Here is a 6,000-nt window from a genome sequence, read left to right on the forward strand (position 1 = left end):
TCCATTAGTGATAGCTTAATAAGAACATGAGAATCCTCAATTAAACCAATCAAGTAAGGCCCTTTTAGTTCACATTGTAGAGGAATAACTTTACGTAGATCATGGATAACAGGCTTCCCATATGAGAACTTTCCAAGAAAAGGAAGTTGTAGTCCTTGTTACGTAATGGATCGCCTCACCTCCGTCTTCTTCCAATATACAATGGGTTCTATTCGATTGGTTTTAGGGTTACATTGGGCAACGTCTGCATGTAGCATTTAATGAACTAGGTTTTAGTAATTGTGCATAGTTTTGGGGGGGAGGGGGGTTGTATAGGTGGTGTAGATGACTGACCAACCTCCAAAGAAGGCTGACCAGTGGCATGAGCGGCCATTGAAGATCTGCTCAAGCTTCGAGTTTCTGACGTCGCAGCTAGGATTTCTCGCTAGAGAGCATTCGTGTTTTTTAATTTTTCAACACAAGCCCTTTGTTATGACTTATGAGGATATAATTTCTAGATACAAATAGAAAAATTAAATGGTGTTGGAAGTAAATATAGAGTGCCCTCCCTCTCACTCTTTCAACTCAAAAAGAGCATTTTTGAAAGTATTATTACATTGATTGTTCTTTTTTGATAATGGGTGTAAAATTAATATAAATATAGAGTTAAGAACCTAAGTAGCATAAAAATTAACTCTCTGAACCAAACTAACGTTAAAAAAAGAAGAAGGAAGAACCATACTATCTATAGCGCATGGCAACTGCCATGCACTATACCTTCTTGGTCAAACGTCCCATACTAACGAACGTCTGGTCAAATTTGACAGGTTATAGCGCATGGTAGGCAAGCGTTATAGGTAGTCCACCATTCCTGCCAATCTTATCTGTAACAATTCCCCTGTCATTTCAATTGTATTCTTGCAACTCCACATCTGCTTAAACCGGACTATGTTACATGAAGAACTCACATTTCAGTATTGTCCTTTATAATTCATCTTCATTCATATTTTGGATCTTCCAACAATGACGGGAGAGACGAATTAGATTGTTTTATATTGGAGCTGTGAGATTGTGCTAGATAATAATTCGGTACACTATAGTTATTTTCCTGCAACTAGTATTAAGTTGCAACTTTTAATGGAGTACCACACACTGGTCGCTGTTATGTAAGAGAATGGATGTTAATAGGCGTTTAGCAAGACTTAACGTAACTGGATGATTTTCATATTTAGTTACTCCATAAGGTGTCACGTTTTATGCCGATTTTAATATTCATGATAGTGAAACTTTACAAGTTTTTTTAAGGACTTCAGACAATAGTGATAACAATGTTTGAAATGTATGTAAGCTCAGAAAATGTGAGTCGGAATGAAGTTCCACTACTCCAACTAATACTCAACCCTCTGAGGGTATTTTTGGAGTTGTTTTGTTAGAACAAGTACCATACCAAAAAGTCTAACCTGACTGAACCTAAATCTACTGAATGAGCAACCAAAACAAAATTTATTGCTAATGCATGAATAATCAAATTATGGTGCGATGATAAATTGAAAGATTTCACAGTTCGATAGGTAAAAGTTTATTAATTGTTAGTATTTTTTTGTTTACCCTTTTATTAATAGTTTATTTTTTATAGCAGATATCGGCCAGTTATTAATTTTTCAAACAAATACTTTACAAGTTACGAACAAGCGTACAATGTAGGAGCTTTCTGGAGTTTTAGAAGGACGAATTGTGCTGGTAAACCCACTAGCCAATAACAAACGCACAATCCGATGTCGTATATAAATAATGAATGGTAGATTCAAATCCTGAGCTAAATAAGTTATATTTTACAGCTGCAGACAATTTATTATTTGATTGTTTGTGTAGGAAAACTGATCAACGAAATAATGATATTTTAACACAATTGGAAGAACAACTCACTAAGAATATCATAGATGCACAAAGTGAAAAAGATGGTAGTGGCTATGATAACAATATCGATGAGTCAGGCAAGAAATGTTACACCCCATATTTTCGTACGTAAAAATACGCCATAAGTAAATTGATGAAAGCTCGAAAATGATATGTTAGATCCCGCATTTTCGTACATTAAAGTTTCGTCGTAAGTTAATCGACGTAAGTTCAGGAATGAGATTACTTTGGGATTATAAGTATTACAGTATTTCAAACAAGTGATAAGTAAATTCGTGAAGGTGAGAGGGTAAGCCAATCTCAGAAAATGAGTTTCGTCAAAGTTTGACAATTTGGGGATAAAATACGGTCCAAGCTATAATACCTCATATTTTTGGACTAGTGCCATACAAGGTACTACATGACCGTGATTATAAGGTGTATAAAGTATGTTAAAAGAGTGGTATTTTAAGTAATTTGAGATAATTCTTAATTATGTGGGTAATTGGTTATTTATTGAATTAGTGGAGGATTAACAAAGTTAATTAAGGAATTAGTGGATAAGCTTAATTAATTCAAGTATTTGGATAAAGATTTAAATCTCCCAACGTGGCAGCACATCAAAGCCAAATGGTGACTCTTAAAGTCATATAAAAGGTGGCACATTTGGAGGAATTTTTGTGGCTTAGTCATTAGTATGTGGGGCCCACACCATTTAAGGAATAAAATTTCTCTAATTCAAAGAGAGGTCTCATATATCAAAGTGTTAGCTACGGTCTTCAACAAGAATTCAAATTTAATTTCTTTATCATCTTAGTAACGTGGGAATTTTAGCATCTTTAACAAATTCAACAAGATTTCATGGCAATTCAACATGATTTTGTAGCATCTTAAGCAACGTGAGATTTTGCAATTATAAGGGAGTACAATGCAATCTTTCTCAACAATATCATACGAATTTTTTCCTACTCCGATCTTGCCGTCACATGTTTTGTCGCAATTAACTTGTGTTAGACGGATTATCAAGAGAATCGGCTCCTGTATGTTAAGTCTAAACATTTTCTTCATTTTGGCATGATTTCGTAATTACATATGTTTGATAACGAGGCATAAAGAGAAGTTCATACTCCCGAATTTATATACATTATCCTAGTTTCCTAAGTTACAGTATTCTCCCTTATCTGGACTTCATATTCAATTGAGTAATGTCTTCCTCCAGTCAAGAGAGCAGAGAGTGTATATATACAGTATTACAGTATTTTCACTAACATCGAGCTATAATCGATGGGCAAGCCCCTATTGGGCAACCTCTGATCAGATGGTAAGTTATATACCGAGCCTAGTATGGCCGAGCGCCTATGAGCGAGCCTACTACGGCAGAGCAGTTATATATACCGAGTCTTATAGGGTCAGACAACTATTTTACTTATTATATTGAGAGAGTTGAGTCAGTATCAGCAGATAGGCATATCTTCAGATTATCTTTGATTCCCATTTACTTTCAGTTATTATATTATCAGTTCAATTTTAACTTTCAGTTTTCTGTAGCCTTACATACTCGGTACATTATTTGTACTTACGTCCCTTTTGCCTGTGGACGCTGCGTTTCATGCGCACAGGTCCCGATAGACAGGTCGAGAGTCCTCCAGGTAGGCTATCAACTCAGCGGAAGATGTTGGTGCACTTCATTTGCTCGGGAGTTGCTTGTTTGGTTAGTATCATTTAGACGTGTATTGTTTGGTATGGCGGGGCCCTGTCCCAACCTTTTTGATAAGTATGTACTCTTAGAAACTTGTAGACAGATGTCATGTATACGGATACTTGTATAGCATTGTCGACCTATATTTTAAGTATATAATGGATCATATTGGTTTTATAGGCCCGTATGTCACAGGAATGAGTTTCTATATCAGGTTGGGTCATTCTATGTCGGGTATTACCTCATATTTACTCTGGTTATCTCATGACACCCCTTTTGGCCCACTTACCTATGATGATGTAATAAGAAAGATATGTTACGTTGGTACTCGGTTGAGTAAGGTACCGGGTGCCCGTCGCGGTCCATCGGTTTGGGTCGTGACAAAAGTGGTATCAGAGCAATTCTGTCCTAGGGAGTCTACAAGCCGTGTCTTGTTTATGGGTGTGTTGTGCACCACACTTATAAGCAGAAGGCTACAGGGCGTTTAGTACTATCACTCTTTCTTCTTACTCTAGATCGTGTGGTAGAGCTCAGTTGTAAGAACCTAATTTTCTAAACTCTATCTTATTCATAATACGACGATGCATACATCTAGAAAGATGGTTGGTAAGGGATTGAATGTGGTTGTGGAAGAGTTGAGTCAGGGGAACTCGATTCTGCATGAGGCTTATGATAAGTAAATATAAGGTCTTCAACAGATTATGTGTGTACTAAGACGTGTATGCTTCTCTTGATAAGGAGCCTTAAGACATGAATATCTATCCACCTTTATGGTGAAAGGCAATGAGAGAATAAGAAGATAGATATAAGTTTCGATAAGTAAAAGAAGCAAGATAAAGAAGGGTACGAGGCACCCAGTTAATGAAAATTATCAGTATTTACAATTCAGGTAGAGGAATATAAGCCTTTTGAGTTACCTTCAACAATAACAGAGGTATGTACAATTGGCCACACTGATCTAAGTTATGCCCTGTGGGAGCTAACAAATATGGTTTAAGAGAAGGACGGAATATTAGGATTTGGCTGGGGGTTAGAGTAACCCAAAATGGTGGATGGATTGTTTGCGTTAGTTGACATTTTCGAAGGATATTGCAAATATACTAATAGATCTCCTTGTGAGACACCCAGATGGTACACTCTAAAATAGTACAGTTAGATATGAGTATTACAAAGATAGGCACTGGAAGCCTTGAAGGGATAAATATCTCGTCCCTAGTAGAGAAATAATGTTAGGCAATTCGAAGAGCCAATGAATTAAGCAAGGGGAGCTAAAAACAAAAGAATATCTTGTTGAAGTCTTCAAAAGAAAGTGATAGGCAGAAATATTAGCAGGGAAATAAGAAGAGAGGTGAGGAAGCATTATGAGTAAGGTGTGATACATGGATGACAACGGTAGATCAAATAGTATTACAGAGCCTATAGTCAGGTGAAGGAAGAGACGAGAGGTGATAGGCCTTGAGACAACAAAAAAGTATAGGCTATAAATTCATATCCTCGTTTCGAGAAATAAGTTCGTGACTCTAACGTGATTACCAGAAGGAAAAGCTAGACCTCCAGAGTAATAGAAATCAGTATGGGCTGGCAAACAAGATAAACTAAACATGAATTAGGGACTGAGTGATTTAATAATGGCCAACATCATGAGAATTTCAGATTTCGTTCCGGCGACAATAGAATGGATAACAGAAGAAGATTCATGATAAATTCAGAGAATGGTTATTCAGGAGGACGCTTCCCTAAAGCAAGCAATGTGAGCAAAGTTCAGTTTAAGGGGCGGTATGTGCCAGTTATACTAAGGTGTCACCCTCGCGAGTAAGAAAATTTATTATCCTCGGTACAAAGGGATTACCGTGAGGCGAGTAAGGGTCATCGATGATGTGAAAAGACGCCAAAGATAAGAGGTAAAATATTTATAGGTAAATCTTCATAGCATTAAATATTAGTACCCCCCTAAAAAGAAGGGAAGATTATGTGATATGGTACTAAGTCGAAGTTAAGGGGTTCAGATAACTATGGAATAGTAAAGGAAGAATGCGATAAAAATGAGAAAAGGGATGAGATTGCACTTATTCAAAGCCTACAGATATGCTACGATTCCAGAACATTATGCAAACACGACATCAAGGAGAGGAAGTAAGGATTCCGGCCTGGGATGTTTTTGATAAGGAGCCAAGGAAATAACCCCAAGAAAGATAACGCGAAATATTGATATGAGAATGGGCCAACGAGTAGTTAGTAGTTGAGACTAGAGGATATAAGCAAATCAATAGATCGTGCATGATAAACATAGTGAACCCCAACATAGTGAATCCAGTCTCACTGATAATGATATCATGATCCTTGAGAAATATTCAGATAGGAGTTGGGGCAGTTAAAGGTACCATATGAATGTTACGGGAATAAAAGAGAGTGCCACTGGGAAGACA

This window comes from Nicotiana tomentosiformis, chromosome 3, assembly GCF_000390325.3.
Source record: "Nicotiana tomentosiformis chromosome 3, ASM39032v3, whole genome shotgun sequence".
NCBI lineage: Eukaryota > Viridiplantae > Streptophyta > Magnoliopsida > Solanales > Solanaceae > Nicotiana > Nicotiana tomentosiformis.